Raw genomic sequence first — 20,067 nt, forward strand, 5'->3', positions numbered from 1 at the left:
AGTATCCTTTCAGCCTGTGAGATCTGACCTAGCTCCTGATAGCTAAGGTCAAAGAGATTGCCTGGATGTCAGAACTGAGCAGAAATGAAAAGTAGAGATTTTCATGTTCACATATTTGACCATGAATATGGTGCTAAAGGATAATGTACTGGACTGCAAGGTCGGTTTGAATCGCAAGGTTGACAGTTCAAACTCACCAGCTGCTACTTGTAAACCCTATACAGGGTTGCTATGTGTTGGAACTGACTCTATGGCACTTAACAGCAACAAATAGGGTATCTCTAGAATACAGGAGACCAACAATGCATTTATACCCAGTGTAAGAATTCATTTAAAAACTTGTTAGATAATGTAATTATAGAAATATTATTTTCTATTGTGTGGTATAACATAGTTGTTGTTGACCTTGAGGTCCAGTGCTTTATTCCACAGTGAAATAAACACAGGGCTCCATAGATTATTTACTCAATAAACTGTATTGATAATGATCTCCATTATATGTTTAAAGGAAATTTATGAAAGAGAATATGAAAGAAATATCTAGGCATTAAAAAATATTTTTAGAGTGATGGTTTTTAAAGTTCACTTAATAAGCAACAGAGGAACTTGTTAAAAATATAGATTCCAGGCTCTAATTGCAGAGATCCAGACTCAGAAGGTTAAGAATAGAGGCATATATATTTTTCACAAATACACTGAAAGAGGCAGTAAAGATTTGTCCAAAAGAGTTTTGCTTTTAGTTTGTTGTCATAGATACAATATTAATACCCACTTTTACTCTCAGTACTCAGTTTGAATGATAAAATATGGTCAGTTGAAGCTTCCAAACCCATTTGCTGTTAAGTTGATTCCAGCTTGTAGCGACCCTAGGGGACAGAGTAAAATATCCAAGGTTGTAAATCTTTGTGGAAGCAGACTGTCATATCTTTCGTCCACGAAGCAGTTGATGGGTTTTAACTACCAACCTTTAGGATAGCAGTCAAGCTTTAAACCACTGTACCACCAATGTTCTCCTTAGCTTGCTTACTGTGTGCCATCAATTTTAGTTCGAACTGATAGAACCCAATATAGGGTTTTAAAGGCTGTAAGCCTTTTACAGGAGCAGAAAGCCTCATCGTTCTGCCTCATAGTGACTGGTAGATTCAAACTGCTGATCTTGTGGTTAGCAGCCCAGTGCCTAACACACTACTCTAGTAGGGCTCTATCTGAAACTTGTTGCTGTTATTGTTAAGTGGAGTTGTCAACTCCAACCTATAGCAACCCCATATAGGGTTTCCAAGGAGCAACTGGTGATCTTGAACCACCGACATTGCAGTTCAAACGACTTTGTAGTCTGACATGCATTAGCCCACAGCACCACACCAGGACTTGGAGCATCTCATTTTCCCTAAAGTCTCCCAAGTGGTAAAAACAATCATCCTTTGTTGGTGCATTTAAGATTTGGTTTCTTTTATGCAGAAGATTACAGTGAATATTGCTACATAAGACTTTTCCTTATCTCAGATATTTATAAAGATAGCTTCATAAGAGTAGGATTACTAGATCAAGCAGTATGAGGAGTTTTGAGGCTCATGATACATGTGAAAATGAATCTATACACATATTGTGTTAGTAAATTGCTGATTTATCACAAGTTTTATTATTTTGATAAGAAAATGTTCTATTTATTTTTCTTAATATGCATTTCTTTGGTTACTAGTTAGGTCAAACTTGTTAAGTGCTGTTAAGTTGGTTCTGACTTATAGCGACCCTGAATAGGGTTTCCTAAGAGTGGTTGCTGTTGTTGTTAAACGCTGTTGAGTAGGTTCCAACCCATAACGACCCTGTATAGGGTTTCCAGGGAGCAGCTGGTGAGCTTGAACCACTGACCTTGCAGTTCAAACTGCTTTGCAGTCTGGCACATTAACCCACAGTACCACACCAGGGAGTTAGTGGGTTTGAAGCACTGATCTTGCAGTGAGCAGTCCAGGGCTTATACTTTAGGGCACATATTTATCCATAATTTCCCTTTTTATAAATTTTTTTTTGTATGAATTCCTATTTACTAATTGGAATCCTAGTGGTTTTCCTCTAGATTTTGGAGGGTATTTCAATCTGGCTGTCAACAGTTAACCATGCTGCCCTTTCAACCAGATTGTGATTTCAGTGTAGTCTTTTAAATCACTTAGAATTTTTAGATTTCAGTGTATCCTTTTAAATCACTTTGAATTTAAAAATTTTAATTACTTTTTGCTGTGTCTTATTGTACCTACTTTTAAGAAGTCTTCCCTCTTATTGATTTTTCCATAAGTAATCATTTATATTTTTACTTAGAATTTTTTGGACTTTAATATCGGTGGTTCAAGCTCACCAGTCGCTCCTTGGAAACCCTATACAGGGTCGCTATGGGTCGGAACCGAAGGAACTCTGGTAGCATAGTGGTTACGAATCGGGCTGCGAGCCGCAAGGTCAGCAGTTCGAAACTACCAGTTGTTCCGCGGGAGAAAGATGAGGCTCTCTGCTCCCGTAAAGATTTACAGCCTCAGAAACCTTGTACAGGGTTGCTGTGAGTCGGAACCGATTCCACGGCACATAACAACAACAACCGTGAACCCCAGAATATCTGGAATTTCTTGATGGTGAATTAATGATTGTGAGACAGACTTCAGATGGCTTTTTTTTCCCCTCATAAATAGCTAACCTCTTGTCCTACAACCATTTGTTAATCACTCCCTTCTCCACTAACTGTGAGAGTTTGTTGATAATAAGTAAAATGAACTGCTGTTTATATTTCTTTCTAAACTATTTCTTTACTTCTTTGATCTGACTCTCCATCTATTTTTATGACAGTCGTATATCCTCTTAACTATTATACTTTATATTTTGATTGAAATACAAACTTTTAAAACAGTTATGACAAGTCATGATAAGTGATTTCACTTAAGGAATTTTCACCTGAAACCTTCAAAATAGCTAAGCAAGCCAATAAAGATCATCCATAAAAGTGATTTTTAAGAGGGGGGGTCATTTAAAAGAGAATAAAGGCTTAAAGGTGTCTTGTTGTTGTTGTTGTTGTTGTTAAGTGTCTTTGAGTTGGTTTCAACTCATAACGAACCCTGTATGGGGTTTCCAAGGAATGGCTGGTGAGTTTGAACCACTGACCTTGGAGTCTAGCACATTAAACTATAGCTCCACACCAGAACTCCTAAAGATGTCTATTTGTGGTTAATTATTTCTAACCTCCATTCAGATTGAAACACCAATGGGCTTGTAGTCTTTTTCTTTTCCTAAATAATTAATCCATACAATGAACCAGGTAAGTATCCTGACCCTTGAGATTTTAAGATTTTAACAACATTGCCACAATGTCATTTTTAGATAGATATATCCTAAATTGCTTTTTTATTTAGCATTTAGCATTTATTTAGCATTTTCAATGACATATTTCCCAGAAACTTGTTAGCCTTCAAGTTAGTTTTTGTGTTTTTTGTACCTTTGCTCTTATTTAGGATTATGTCTGTCCTTCGATAGAATTTTTAAATAGTTCTTGCTTATTTAAGTATAACAAACAAGAAAGATGGGTATACATCACATGGAGCGACTTCAAAAAGTTTGTGAAAAATGGAATTGAAAGATAAAAATGAAAATATATAAACTTTATTTTCAATATGAGTGCTATCAAAGAGAAGCCAGTTTTGTAAGTGATGCTAAAAGCCATTTAGCCCATTCCTAGAGAACTGAAACTCTTGGGAATTTAATCCTGTCAATCCAATCTTTTTTACATAATTGACTGAAAAAAAGTGGGCACGCTTTAAAGATTTTTTAGTATTAGGGAAAAAAAAGAAGTCAGAAGGAGTCAAAGCAGAACTATCAGGTAGTTGCCTAGTGATTTCCTTGAAAATCCTCCCCAAATAGCCCTTGTTTGATGAGAGGAGCGAGCAGGAACTTTGTGGTGGTAAAGGAGCTATGGTAGACTAGTGCTTACAAGTCAGGTTGCTAACCTCAATGTCAGTTTGAAACTACCAGACGTTCTGTGGGAGAAAGATGAGGCTCTCTGTCCTTGTGAAGATTTGCAGCCTTGGAAGCCTTATAATGTGAGTCAGAGCCCACTCCATGGCACAAAACCACGAACACTGTGGTGGAAGTCTCTCTGGTGAAGCTTTCTTTAGCATTTTTCAGCTAAAATGTTGGATAACTTGCTCAAAACATTCTCATAGTAAGTAGCTTTTATCATTCTTTAGCCCTCCAGAAAGTCAACAGTAAAATGCCTTGAGCATCCCCCAAATCTGTTGCCATGCAGTTGTTCTTGACAAGTCTGCTTTTGCTTTGACTGGACAACTTCCGCTTCTTAATAGCTATTACTTTGATTGCATGTTGTCTTCAGTATTATACTGGTAAAGCCATGTTTCATCTCTCCTTACAGTTCTTCCAAGATGTGCTTCAGATTCTTTATCCTACTTGTTAAAAATTTCCATTAAAAGATGTACCCTTGTCTGCATCTGGTCTAAGCGCAGCAGTTTTGGCACCCCATCAAATGGGACGTTTGCTCAACTTTAGTTTTTCGGAATTATGGAGGTTCAACAAGATGTCTGTAGTGTTGGCTATTGTTTCTGCTGTTACTCACCTGTCCTTTTCAGTTAGGACACAGACATGATTGTTTCTTGTCCAATTGATGTACATGAGCTGCTGCTGTGGGTTTCATCTTTAACATCATCTCACCCCTACTTACAATGAGTTATCTATTTGTAAACTGCTAGTTTTGTTGGGGCATTGTCCCCATAAACTTTTCACAAAGCATCAGTTATTTCACCATTCTTTCATCCCAAGATCACCCTGAATTTGCTGTTTGCTCTTTCTTCAATTTTAGGAGAATTTATGTTTCTCCAATAGGAGATCTCTGCAAATTGATGTCTTATCCTTCTTAGTGCCTCACAGTAGATCCAGTTTAGATGTTATAATAGGTTATTATGAGTTATAATAGGTTATTTTGGTGTAAAAGATCATGTAATTCATGCATAGTTTTTTATAATATGCATTTTCTGTGAACTTTTAAAAGACCCCCTCAGATATGCTTAGGTCGGTGAATTAATACAAAGTGATCACATTCATATAATCACCACTCCTCTCACACTGTCATCTTTCCAGAAGTCACTTCAAGTTAGTCTTAATCCTGTCTAAATGCTGGCATTGCGTCTTACTGCTAGAGGAAGAAGGCATCTGCTTCACCAACTCCATCTGCCTAGATAAGTAGTCTTAATCCAAGACTGGCTCAAATTTGCAAAGGACAGTGGTTAAACCAGATTTTTTATCCAAGTCTTTTGAATGTTTTAATACCCTCAGGCCTGCTCCTGACAATTTACACATCATTCCATGTCATTATCTTATTGCCTCATTGAGATAGAATCACAGGAATTCATTGCCATTTCAAGAAAGATATGTGTATTTTCTTGATGTTAAAACAACAAAAATCCTGATGCATTGCTGAAAAAAAAAAAAATCCCCACAGCCTGGACTGAACCAGTAATATTAATAGAAAAGCGTTGACAAGTGAAGATGCTTTCTTCCACAAGTGCCTTTACCAAGTACATTCATTCTACATTCCTGCAATCAAGACTTGGCAAGTTTATCTTTATTTTCCCCTGTTGTTGTTGTTAAGTGCCATCAAATCTGTTCCAATTCATAGCAACCCTGTGTGGGGTTTTTGAGGAGTGGCTGGTGAGTTTGAACTGCTGAACTTTTGGTTCAAACTGACCTTCATTGTATGCTTATCCTACAACACTGCACTGGGATTCCTTATTTTCCCATTTTCCCCTTAGACATTAAAAATTGTGATAGAATATACTTTATCCACAGGCAGATTTTTATATCCATTTAACTATATCTCCAGAGAGCATTTATCAGCAGAAGTTAAGCATACGGACTTTCTAAAATTTAGACAATTTGTTTGGAACGTGAAGAGACTTTAAATATGACTGAATGCAACAAGCTGTAGTAAATTATTCAAAATCAGGAGTTCAAAGAATTGGAGAAAACATTTTTTTTGGTAGAATCAAAGCTCTGTAAATTATTATGTGATGATGTTCAGACTCATTTAATTTGGTGACATGGAAGAGAATCAAATGAATTGAAGAAATTCATATAAATGATTCTATCTTCTTTTCAAAAAGTAAAGCTATCTGCTAATTGGAATATGCCACCTGTGTTTTACTTCAATGCTCAACAACTTATTTTTATAAATTCAGAAAAATGCATCTAATTTCGCAAATATTCCTCATTCTCTATAATTGAATATGTATATAACTTAAAATTCTTATGAAATTGACTATTAAAAGTATGAGAATTCTAACACCACTCTACTTTCTCACCAATCCTGTGTTCTCAGATATTTAGAAATAAAGCAGTAACATTTCAGTCAGGGAAATTTTCAAACAAAAGAAAAAGCTACAATGGCATAAGAGAGTCAGATCTTAAATCACTTGAAAGAAAAATGTAGGTGTAAGGAACAAAGTACAGGTAATAAGATTTAATAGTTGTGAGAAATATCAGACAAAAACTGATAGCATTCTCTAGAGAAAATAGCTTTGGGGCAGAACAGTAACAGAAGAGAAATGAGGTATGATACGAGTGAAGTTTTAAAAATAAAGAAAACAGAAACAATAACAGCAGAGAAAAAGCAAGAAGAAAAGATTAATTCAAAACTTTCTCCTTGGTCATTGTGATGGAGAATTAAAGTAGTAAGAGCAAACTGTTTCAAAGTTAAAATAATGATCTTTGACTAACATCACAATGCTTCCAAGAATGAGGGATAAGGGAAGGTGACAGACAGTGTAATTTAGGTGGAAAGACATCCAGCCTTCACTGTAGCTCTAACCTAGCACTACAAGGCCAGAAGGACCGTGAGGGGAACCAGGCAGTTGAAGAATAGTTTCTAATCTGCTCAGGCCCCCTTGACTCTTAAAGGAGACCTAAACAGTAGAAGAAACAATGTATAATGATAAAGCAATAAAATCATCATACCCTGATTTAGAAGTTTCTTAGCACCCCTTAATATGGAAAACAGGCAATTTAAAGCAGATTCTCATGGAATATCTGGGATTTTTCTAAATGATTAGACTGGCGATGGATGTTTTAAACTGATATTATCAATGAAATATCAAGTAATACCCAAGATTTAGGGTATTAGCTCTGGTAGTGTAGTGGTTACGAATTGGACTGCGAACCTTAAGGTCAGCGGTTCAAAACTACCAGCCGCTCCGTGGGAGAAAGATGAGGCTTTCTACTCCCGTAAAGATTTACACCCTCGGAAACCCTGTACAGGGTCGCTATGGGTCGGAACCGACTCGATGGCACTTAACAACAACAACAACAATGGAGTCCTGGTGTGGCTCTGTGTGTTAATGCACCAGAATGCAAAGCCGTTTGAACTGCCAGGTCGGTGCTTCAAGCTCACCAGCTGCTCCTCAGAAACCCTATACAGGGTTGCTATGTGTCAGAGTTGACTCAGTGGCACTTAACAACAACGAATCAGACAATATTATTAATATTATATGCAAGTAAAAAGTTTGCTGAGCATAATTTTTAAATTATTAGAGCAGTACATTGGCAGGGAGGTACCAAGAATTCAAGCCAGATTCAGAAGAAAATGTGGAATGAGGGATATCATTGTAGATGTCAGATGGACTTGACTTAAAACAAAGACTATCAGAAATATGTTTATTTGTATTTTATTGACTATGCAAAAGTATTCAACTGTGTGGATTATAACAAAGTATGGATAACATTGCGAAGAATGAATATTCTAGAACACTAGAATTGTGGTCATGAGGAACCTACACATAGACCAAAAGGCAGTTGTTAAAAAAAAAACAAGGGGATACTGAATGGTTTAAAACCAGAAAAGGAGGTCTGCACCAGGGTTGCATCCTCTCATTATACTTACTCAATCTATATACTGAAGAAATAATATGAGAAGCTGGATTATATGAAGAAGATTTTGGCATCAGGTTTGGAGGAGACTCATTAACAACCTGTGTGATATGCAGTTGATACAACCTTGTATGAAGACAGTAAAGATAACTTAAAATACTTACTAATGAAGATGAAAGGCTACAATCTTCAGTATGAATTGCACCTCAATGTAAAGAAAACAAAAATCCTTACAACTGGACTAATAATATCATGATAAACAGAAAACAGATTGAAGTTGTCAGACTTCATTTTGCTTGGATCCACAGTCAACACTCCTGGAAGCAGCCATCAAGAAATCAAAAGACATATTTACTAAGCAAATCTGCTTTAAGACTTCATTGCAACTGTTAAATCTTTGCAAGATTTAAAGAGCAAAGGTGCTAGTTTGAGGACGCAGGTGCACCTGACTCAAGCCATGGTATATTCAATTGTCTCACATGTATGTAAAAGTTGGATAATTAATAAGACTGTAGAAGAATTAAAGCGGTTAAGTTATAGTATTGGAGAAGAATTTTTAAATTCAATACCATGGATTGCCGGAAAAACAAACAAATTTGTCTTGGAAGAAGTACTGCCAGAGTCTTCCTTAGAAGTGAGGATGGCGAGACCTCATCTCTCATACTTCAGACATGGTGCCAGGAGGTACCAGTGTCAGGAGAAGGATGTCATGCTTGGTAAAGTTGAAGGCCAGCCCAAAAGAGGAAGACCCACAAAAAAGAGCAAGACCCTAATGAGATTAACTGACATGGTGACAGCAAGCAAGGGTTCAAGTGTAACAGTTGTGATGATGGTGCAGGACCATGCAGTGTTTCATTCTGTTGTGCTGCTGGTATGAGTTGGAAATGATACAATGATACCTCACAACAACATTAAAAGGATTTTAGACATAAAGCACATATTCAGGTTATAGGGATAGAATCAAATGACACTTCATGAGAAATGTCCCAGTTTGTTCCTTACCGATGGATGTTACAGAATTTATTTAATATAGAATTATATCTTAGATAATAAAATGTGAGGAAATATACTAATCTGTCAAATATAACACAATTTTTACTTGGATTGCATGCTACTAGCACATTACTTCCACCTGGTTGTGTACACATAAATTGCAGGATTGACAACCACTGCTAATATGACCATTATGCTCTGGAAGTCATAATACATTATTCCTTATGAAGGTGCCGTGGTAATACAGTGGATTAAGCACTGGCCTGCTGACTGAAAGGTCGACAGTTGGAACATACCAGCTTCTCTGTGAGAGCAAGAGGAGGCAGTCTGCTTTCATAAAGATTTACAGCCTCGGAAACCCTATGGAGCAGTTCTACTCTATTTTATGTTGTTGTTAAGAGGGTGACTATAAATTGGAATCAACTCAATGGCAGTGGGTTTGAGGTCTCTTGGTTTTATTTCTTACAAATTTCCAAGAAAATGCTAATCAAATTACTTATTTTAGAACTGGCTATGACCTTAAATCTTGTTTCTTTTAACTGAATCATTTTGTTGTTCCGTGTTGTTGAGTTGATTATGACGACTCACAGTGACCCTGTACAGGGTTTCTGAGGAGCAGCTGGCGGGTTTGAACTGTTGACCTTGTGGTTCAAAGTCCAGTGCTTATCATACAGGAAATAAACCCATAAAGGTTAAATTTGCTGATTGTTACACTGCTAGTGTCACAGATAGAAAATGAACCATTGCTTATAATTCTTCCGTTGAGTATCATAAAATAATGTTTTTATTACTATCACCTGTGAACCATTTTCTTACCGATCATTCTTCACATGACTACCTGATAATGTACATGTATAATATTAAAATCATTCATTTATAATAATTTTTCAAGAGTGAAAAGATTGTGTTTATTTGTTGAAAGATTTCAATTCATATTCCAACAGTTCCTGGAATCTTGTTCTTTGTCAATGCCTTCAGTGCACGTTGCAGTTCTTCCTTCAGTATTATTGACTTTTTATCATATGCTTTCTCTTCAAATGGTTAAACATCAACCATATTTTCTTTCGGTACAGTGACCCTGTGCATTCCTTCCATCTTCTTTTGATGCTTTCTGCATCATTCAGTATTTTGACCGTAGAATCCTTCAATATTGCAAATCGAGGCTTGAATTTTTTTCTTCATTTCCCTCAACTTGAGAAATGGTAAAGGTGTTATTTCATTCTGATTTTCGAAATTCAAGTCTTTGTACATTTTGCTGTAATATTTGACTTTGTCTTCTCGAACTGCCCTTTGAAATTTTCTATTTAACTCTTTTACCTCCTCATTTCTTACATTTGCTTTAGCATCTTTACTCTTCAGAGCAAGTTTCAGAGTCTCTTCTAACATCCATTTTGGTCTTTTCCTTCTTTTTTGTCTTCTTAATGAACTTTTGCTTTCTCCTGTATGATGTTGATGTCATCCTGTCACTCTTCTGGTCTTCAGTCTTTAGTGTCTAATGTATCAAATCTGTTCTTGAGATGGTCTTATAATTGAGATGGGATATGTTCAGGATCATGTTTTGACTCTCGTGGACTTGTTTTCATTTTCGGGAGCTTCAGCCTGAACTTGCATATGAGCAGTTGATGATCTGTTCCTGGCCTTGTTTTGGCTGATGATATGGAGCTTTTCTATCATCTCTTTCCACAGATGAAGTCAACTTGATTTCTGTGTATTCAATCTAGTGAGGTCCAGGTGTATAGTCAATTTTGATGTTGTTTAAGAAGGTATTTGCAATGAAGAAGTCATTGGTCTTTCAATGTGATTTCCAGCATAGTTTCTCTCACGAAGGCCATATTTTCCACCTACTGATCCTTCCTCTTTGTTTCCAATCTTTGCATTTCAGTCACCAGTAATGATCAATACATCTTGATTGCATGTTTGATCAATTTCAGACCGAAGTTGGTAGAATTTTTCAAATTCATCATTAATGGCTTTAGTGGTTGGTGCGTAAATTTGAATAATAATGGTATTAACTGGTTTTCCTTGTAGTTGTATGGATATTATTCGATTACAGACAGTGTTGTACAGACGGAGCTTGATATGTTATTTTTCATGATGAATGTGACACCATTTCTCTTCAATTTGTCATTCCTGGCATAGCAAACCATGTGTTTTTCAGATTCAAAATGGCCAATGCAAGTCTATTTCAGTTCAGTAATGCCTAGGATAGCAATATTTATGCATTCCATTTCATTTTTGACAGTTTCCAGTTTTCCTAGAGGCAAACTGTTTGAACTGCAAGGTTGGCGGTTCAAGCTCACAAGTTGCTCCTTGGAAACCCTATACAGTGTCACTATGGGTCGGAACCGACTCGACAGCACTTCACAACAACAACAACAACAACATACTTTGTCCATTCCATGTTCTGATTATTAATGGATGTTTACTGCTGTTTAGGAATTTTGCCCCATCAGCAAATGAAGATCCTGAAGGCTTTACTCCATTCATGTCATCACGGTCAACTCTACTCTGAGGAGCCAGCTCTTCCCCACTCGTATTTTGAGTGTCTTCCAACCGGAGAGGCTCATCTTCCAGCTCTATATCTCACAATATTCTGGTACTCTTCATCAAGTTTCAATATTTAATATCCTGATGCTATCTGACAGTGTTCCACTGCTATTCATAAGTTTTTCACTGACTAAAGTTTCAGAAGTAGTCTATTTCTCCTTCTTCCTAGTCTGTCTTCATTTGAAAACTTATCTGAAACCTGTTCTTCATGTGTGACCCTGCTGGTATTTAAAAGACTGGTGGCATAGTTTCCAGAATCACAGCAACACACAAGCCACCACAGTACGACAAACTGACAGACGAGTGGTAGATGTCTAGAATTGTTGTTGTTGTAGTTAAGTGCCATCAAGTCGGTTCCTGGAAAAATAGGAGGTGATTGACAAGTAATTGCTGAGTATGTATGGCAGCAGCAAGACCAATTACAATGCTATTGCAGAAACCCTGACAAGAGAAAGGGTCACCCAGCCAGCATGGTAGCTGTCATCAAGTGTGCACAAGGAGTTAAGTGTCCAGTACAAGTCTGCAAAACAAAGAACATTCAATATATTTATGCTGTGTGTTGAATTCATAGTAAAGAAAAAGTTCTCAATTTTGTTTGACAAGATAGCATTTCACTTTGAGTAGTTTCCTTTCCTTAAGGATGTTGCACTGTTTTACCATTTCGCATATATCTGAGCTGGCAGTTTTGCTTATGGTTTCTTTGCTTTGGAAGGATTGTTCATACATTTTTTTCTCCCCATTTGGCAGTACAGATTTCTGCTCTTATTTGCCAGAACAGATTTCCTGCTCTTATTCTTTTTCAAGGTTCAAACACATAAGCTTTCTAATTACTAAAGTCTAGAAGAGATGACGTTCGAAAATAAATATACAAATGTAAGCAGATGCACACTTGGTGAGTTATTGCAAGTATTTCTATTAATTGATGGCATTAACATCCCAAAAGTTGGCAAATCAAACTTGGATAGGATCCAAAATATTCACCATCAATGAAAATAGTTAATTACACGGAGGGAATTGTATGTTGCCAGCAGCATAGGTTTAACCACACAGAAGGTACATGGTAAGACTTAATGGATTCAAGAATCTGTAATGTTTCATAATGAGACTTACTAGATTTCATCTGTTTAATAAATTTATAGAAATTCCCACTAGATAACAAAACCGTTAATTCAACATTGCTTCTTGCTTCGTTTCTGAGCTTTTTTGTAATTTCTAAGGACTGGCAGCAACTATTTTCCTTTATGCTGAATTTATCAAGGTTTGTAGCCTCTTACAGTGCAAAATGCTCAGGATCTGTGTCCATGCTGATTTGGGTTTAAATTCAAGTTGTGGAACTCCTTAGCTAGGTGATAATGCACAAGTTGTCAAAATTTTCTGAGTCTGATGATCTCTTATCTTACAATAATCACAGCCTCAAAGGAGTATTGAGGGCTTTCATTAGATTATGTAAAAAAGTGTAGCACATAGGAAAATAATAAAAATTATGTAATATATAATTTTATGACCCTCATGTCAAAGAAAAAGAACATGCAAGATATCTTTGTCATATCTCAAAACATTAGGTAGGCTAAAAATATTTTAAGTTGCAGTTTAAACATAACCAAACTGGTATTAGTTTAATTCGATATTACTACTTGAAAGACTTCATTCAATTCTTTAAAAATTGCATGTGTTACTGCATTCTTCATTCACGATATCCACATTAAGCTTAACTTAATTTAGATAAAGGTACTAACTTGAAATGTTTCATGTATTAACTGCAATCTGAAATTCTGGGTATGTCTTTCTACTTTTTCTTTTCTCATCAGCAGAATTTGGATTTTTATCAATGGTATTATTGAATCTAGACAAGTCTAAGAAACCATCAGTGTAATCCCTATGACAAAACCATACAAATGCAGACCTGAAATAGATCCTCAAGGCCATCTGGATTATCATGAACATTTAAAGTTATAAATGGCATCGTGTCAGCCTAAACATTCCTGAGAACAGTGATTCTTATTGTATAGCATGAGGAGAATACCGTGGCCAGGGGTCACATTTTATATATCTGTAAGAAATGGCATGGGTGTGGTGTATGACCTCCTCTAACTTCACAAGGTGGGAGGAGACTCAAACTCCAAATGAGCCCATGGCCATTTCCTATGAGGTAGAGGACAGACATGCCCATACCTTCACCCTCCAACCTTCTTTACCAACTCTGACATCAACCATCTTTTCCATAGCACTTTCTTTTCTGCTGGGTCCAATAATTCATTACAATGACCACACAAAACTCACAGACCATGCTCACAATTATGGAGTTTATTAGGGAAGTTGGAATATTGGTATGGTGATATGGGTTAATGCACTCGACTGTTTCAAAGTTGGTTTGAACTGCAAGGTCGGCAGTTCAGGCTCACCAGCCACTCCATGGAAACCCAAAACAGTGCTGCTATGGATCAGAATTTAATCTATGGTACTTAAGAACAACAATTAGAGAAGTTAACTGGTTACAATTCAGGGTCAGAAATTTCAGGATACAGTTCTTTAGTCAGGAAAAACTTTTCCAAACCATGACTGCAGGCAGGCCTTGGTCTGAATTCTGCCATGCTTGAGCAAGGTTACAAAGCTTCTTTAGCGCTCCTGATAAATGCTTAAATAGCGCTCCACTCTATCATAAGCCTCAGCCCAAAGGCACTGAGCTCTAACTCCATGGGTCAGCAAACTTAAACCCTCTACTTAAGTGCCTTGAATCATCTCACTCAACAACTGAGCCTTCTACCCAAAGGCACTCAGTTTAATGCACTCCTTGGGCCGGGAAGCCTCCCACTCTATCTTGTGCTCTGGTTCTTTATTCTGCTATTCCCACTTCTCTGTCACTCCGCTGCTACTTCTGTCCCTGGATTGAGGCAGTCCCATGCACAGGGATCTTGGAGTCCATAGAATGCACTCTCTTCCCGGCACTTCTTACTTGATGTTAGAGAAGTCACCTGTTCCTACTTCTGAGATGGCTCATTTTTTACCCAGTAGGATGGCAAAAGTGACCAATCTTAATGTCAAAGTTCCAAGTTTTTATGATCACAATTAACTGTGCTAACAATCAGTCACAACTGAATCATTTCATCTAATCAGCATTTTCCCCACCTTCTCTGACCCAGACCCATCAGGAAAAGAAGAAATGAACTCAAACGGCATCACCCCTCCCAGTCATTGGGCATTACAAAAACTATGGCTAGAGTAATTAATATTAAGCAATTTACTGCTCTGTAGCATCCCACATTCTTTTATGGTTATCTTAAAAAAAGCAAACAGATACTATCTTGATTAGAAAAATAAAAATTCATTCGAAAGTAATACAGGATTCTAGTGTTTCATATGCTTTCCAAACCAACAGTTGTATAAGCTGTAACGTTGGACAATTTAAATGTGGTCCATGCACTTGGAGATCGGTGACTGGGAGCTGTTTATATGGGTATAGCAAATTGGAATAGAGGAATTATAAGGGCGTCCAGACTGCATTTGGAGAAATTATTAACTCAGGTTATTAGTTCAACACACGTTGGAGATGATTGTAATGAAGAAATTAATGAAATAGAATAAGAGTCTTAGAGTAAAGCTAGGTAACACACTTTGGAAAGATACATCATTGTTGTATGCTGTTGAGTCAAATCCAATTTATAACAACCCTATGGTATAGAGTAGAATTGTCCAATTGGGTTTCTGAGGTTGTAATCTTTAATAAATAACATCATGATAAGTGGAGAAAAGATTTAAGTTGTCAAATATTACATATTACTTGAATCCACACTCAACACTCATGGAATTTGTTGTTAAGTGCCCTTGAGTCTGTTCAAACCCATAGCAGTTCTGCATACGGTTTCCAAGGAGCAGCTGATAAGCTTGAACTTCCAACCTTGCAGATCAAACCGAGTTTGACGTCTAGCTCATTAATCTACAGCGCTACACCAAGCAGCAGTCAAGAAATCAATGATGTATTGCATTAGGCAAATCTGCTGCGCAAGACCACTTTAAAGTGTTGAAGAGCAAAGATGTCACTTTCAGGACTAAGGTGCGCCTGACCCAAGCTATGGTATTTTCAATCATTGCATTTGAATGCAAACGCTGAACAATGAATAAGAAAGACTGGAGAAGAATCAGTGCTTTTGAATTAAGGTGGTGGCAAAGAATACTGAAAGTACCATGTACTACCAAAACAAAGAAAATACCTGTTTTGGAAGAAGTACTGCTGAATTGTTTCTTGGAAACAATGAATGAGACCTCTTTCATTGTACTTTGGAAATGCTGTCAGGTTCATGCTTGGTAAACTGGAGGGTCAATGAAAAAGAGGAAGACCCCTGATGAGATAGACTGACAACAATGGCCTCAAACAATTGTGAGGATGTTGCAGAAGTAGGCAGAGTTTCGTTCTTTTGTACATAGCTGTGTCACTGTGAATCAGAGCCAACTCAGCAGCACCTAACAACAGCAATCTATATCAGAGCAGCTTGCCATGTCTTTTCTACTGTGGGGCTGCTGGTGGGTTTTAAACTCTGATCTTCCAGTTAGCAGACAAGCACTTAACTATCATGCCATCAGGGCTGTTTGGTAAGTTAGACTTGTTTTGTGGGTGGGAAAAAAAGGAAACAAGATGATTTTGAACCTGCAAATTCATTAATTCATTAAATTACCAAAAGGTGATGCTTAAGGTATGAGGTTATCAAGACTTAAGAGATGGTTGTCTTAGAACGGGGTCATTCTTGTAACCAGTCTTGCAGGGTCCTGTGTGACTATTAAAGAGATAAAGACCTCTTTGTTGTTGTTGTTATGTGCCGTGGAGTCGGTTCCAACTCATAGCGACCCTGTTTCTGAGGCTATAAATATTTATGGGAGCAGAAAGCCTCATCTTTCTCCCACAGAACAGCTAGTAGTTTTGAACTGCTGACCATGAGGTTAGCAGTCTGATTCATAACTACTATACTACCAGACCTCTTTAGTACTAATAAAAAGTGGGGAGAAGGAAGAACTCACTTATTTCGACACCAGTTATCCATTTACCTGAGCCCATGCTTCAGGTCTCTCCTTTCTCCATTTTAAGTGTTAAAAATGTAAATAAAAAGCACATTAATAACAGATAAAATAAAACTGATAAACTCGTGTTGCTATGATAAAAGAAGCATCCAGTCCCTAAACATCTGAAGGATCATTTTGATTTATTTACAGGGAGTATTCTACGAGATTAGATTGTAGGTGGACTTTCTAGCCAGTGGTGATGGCTCTGGGAGAGTCATTGAGCAAGTTTCTAAATTGAGGCCTCAAGCCAGACTTGGGCAGTTACATATTTTTACACTTGACTGGGGAGAAGTTTGGGAAATGCAAGTCCAGAAAGTCTCCTTGGCAAAGGAGATGTGCAAAACACAGACCAAATAAACATTCTTGGCTCTTCTTAGGCTCCCTCTGTCTCCCCACTCCTTAGAGAATGCTACCTATTCCATGGTTCTACATTTTCAAAAAAAAAATGTGTGGGGACAAGTTACAAGAATGATACAAGAACCAGAAAATAGAACCTATTAATTAACATAAAGGTAAAAGGGAGTTGAGGTTACTTAGTCAAGAGAAAAGATGCCAAAGGAACGACTTAATAATGGCTTTTAGCAAAAATTGTGTTGCAGTGAAAATGTAGATCTATTTTTTTTTCACACTGAGACAAAATAAGGAGAAGTATCTAGAGTTGGAAACAAGATATATTTAGGTTAGACATGAAGAAGCACTTCTCAGCTAATTATGGAGTCCTGTTCAGTTGCTGTGGGATTATGCGTTAAAGCAAGGTCAGTTTGAGTTGCAAGGTCGGGAGTTCAAACTCACCAACTGCTCCTCAGAAGCCCTCTACAGGGTCTCTATAGGTCGAAACTGACTCCATGGCACTTAATAGCAACAATTCTAATTATAAAGAGTGTATAGCTTGGCTGCTTAAGCTACAGTATAGCTTGGCTGCTTAAGCTACAGTCTGGTTTCAAGGATATTTTGCCTTATATTTTGAAAAGATTAACTATTGATTATCCCCTAAAAAAGTCCACATTTTTTTTTCTCATTAAAAATGTCATCATAAGAAATTATGAAAATTGATCAAGTGCTGGAGGATAAACACATATTTACTTAGGTGACAAGGAAGACGATATATAGCAAGAGGGAGGTTGACAGAAGAATGATGACATCAGGGGAAGACACAGAGAGGAGTCCAAAATTTAAAATGAACATAGGTAAATACTGTTATATGCACACTCCTGCAATAACAGTGATCTTCGGGTAGATACGTGGATAGATACATAAGCAGAACAGATGTGGTATGGAGAAAGGGGGTATACCCACAAATCTATAAAGACTTGACAGGATACTTGTACATGGATTTTAACTGCCACTAACATATCGGAAACCCTGTACAGGGTCGCTATGGGTCGGAACCGACTCGACGGCACTTAACAACAACAACAACAACATATCCAGAATATGATGGAATACACAGGTGTCGCTATGAGTCGGAGTCGACTCCACAGCCCATAACTACACAGGGGATAAAATTATTAAAACTTCTCAGACATGAGCAAACACCTTAAGGGAATATTTTGTTGGGCCTAGGATCTAAGGACCATAGTCTTGAGGAACATCATGGTCAGTTGGCTTAACATAATCCATAAAGACATTGTTTGATATCCTACTTTGATGAGTAGCCACTAGGATCTTAAAAGCTCATGAGCAGCCATCTAAGGTGTGTAACTGGACTCCTGGTATGGCGCTGTGCATTCATGCATCAGATTGCAAAGTCATTTGAACTGCAAGGTCAGTAGTTCAAGCTTACCAGATGTTCCTTGGAAACCCTATACAGGGTCACTATGGGTCGGAATCAACTTGATGGCACTTAACAACAACAAAGGTGTAACTATTGGTCTCTCCCTGTCCAGAGGAAAGAATTGAAGATGCTTATAAGCAATTGAAGATGCTTATAAGACCGTAGAAGAATTGATGCCTATGAGTTGTGGTGTTGGAGGAGAATACTAAAAATGCCATGGACTGCCAAAAGAACCAATAGATCTGTTTTGGAAGAAGTGCAGCCAGAGTGCTCCTTGGAGGCCAGATGGCTAAGCTTCGTCTCTCATACTTTGGACATATTGTCAGGAGAGAACAGTCGCTGGAGAAGGATGTCATGCTGGGTAAGATGGAGGATCAGAGAAAAAGAGGAAGACCCCAACGAGATGGATCAGTCAGGTGGCATCACTGATGGACTCAAGTGTGACAGCGCTAGTGAGGTTGGCCCAGGATCGGACATTGTTTCGTTTTGCTGTGCATGGGGTCACTATGAGTCGGTTCTGACTCGATGGCACCTGACAACAACAACAACATAAGCAATTAGTCCAATGGACCAGGGAAACATCAGTCTCCATGACCCTGAAACCAGAAAAACTAGACAATTGCAGCTACCACTACTAACTGCTCTGAAAGGGACCACATTATAAGGTTCTGGATAGAGTAGGAGAAAATATGGAACAAAACAAAGAAAAATCATAATATAAAGACTATGCATACTGGTTAGATAGAGACTGACAGAACCCTCAGACTATGGTCCTTGGTCACCCTTCAGGTCTGGAACTGAATTCATTCCTGTAGCTGAATTTTTCAGCCAAGCTAAATATATAGATAGGTATGTAGGAGGCAGAACAACACTAGTGAGATACACACACTATAGTCCGGTCAGCCACTACAGTTCAAAAGGGCAGCTTTCACCTCAGGACAAAATTCAGAAAGGTGGGGTAAGGAGGAGGAATGCAAACAAGAACCAACAGGAGGAAATAGGATAAACTGTTACATTGAAGGGATTGCAATCTACACGAAAAGGAAGTGTGTGATTTGTTGAATGCAAAACTGATGATCCACTCTGTAAACCTTCATTCATTTCACAATAAAAAAAATTTTTTTAATTGGCCAAGTGACAGAGCAATTTTTACGAACCACCCAAAAATAAGCATTTCTTAAATCTCCCTGAAAAATAGAAGATTCTAATTTTATTATTTAAAATTTTAAAACATTGTTTAAAATAAGAAATACGCATCTGTAGCACAACAAGATTTAAAGGATATCAGACTTTTTCCTTTTACCTTGCACACACACACAGACACTGATTACATTTTAAGTAATATGAAAATTCTCCAACCTTTAGAAAAATAGAAAATTCATTCATTGTACTTCTGTTTTCATGTTTAGCCTTGTATAATTGTGTAAGGTCCTATTTGAATATTGACACAAAAATAAATTTGGCTTAAATATATGTTGTTGTTGTTGTTAAGTGCCATAGAATCAGTTCTGACCCATAGCGAGCCTATACCGGGTTTCCAAGGAGAGGCTGGTGAAGCTGAACTGCAGACCTTGCAATACAAAGCGACTTTGCAGTCCAGTGCATTAACCCACAGCGTCATGGCCTATGAAATGTTATTGTTGGTGAGTGCCATAGAGTCGGTTCCAACTCATAGAGACCCAGCATGGGGTTTCCGAAGAGTGGCTGGTGATCTTGAAGTCCAGCGCAGTAACCCACAGTGCCGTATCGGGACTCTGCTAAAAATTATGATCAGTACCAAGGAACTCTGGTAGTGT

General features: G+C 37.6%; 1 protein-coding gene across 5 annotated transcripts in view; it reads left to right on the forward strand.

Annotated features, from left to right (window-relative positions):
• The window catches only part of KCNQ5 (potassium voltage-gated channel, KQT-like subfamily, member 5), a 771,186-nt gene that overhangs the window by 352,929 nt on the left and 398,190 nt on the right, over positions 1-20,067 (forward strand). The gene's annotated exons all lie outside the window — the stretch shown is intronic.

This window comes from Chrysochloris asiatica, unplaced genomic scaffold (genome assembly GCF_000296735.1).
Source record: "Chrysochloris asiatica unplaced genomic scaffold, ChrAsi1.0 scaffold00019, whole genome shotgun sequence".
NCBI lineage: Eukaryota > Metazoa > Chordata > Mammalia > Afrosoricida > Chrysochloridae > Chrysochloris > Chrysochloris asiatica.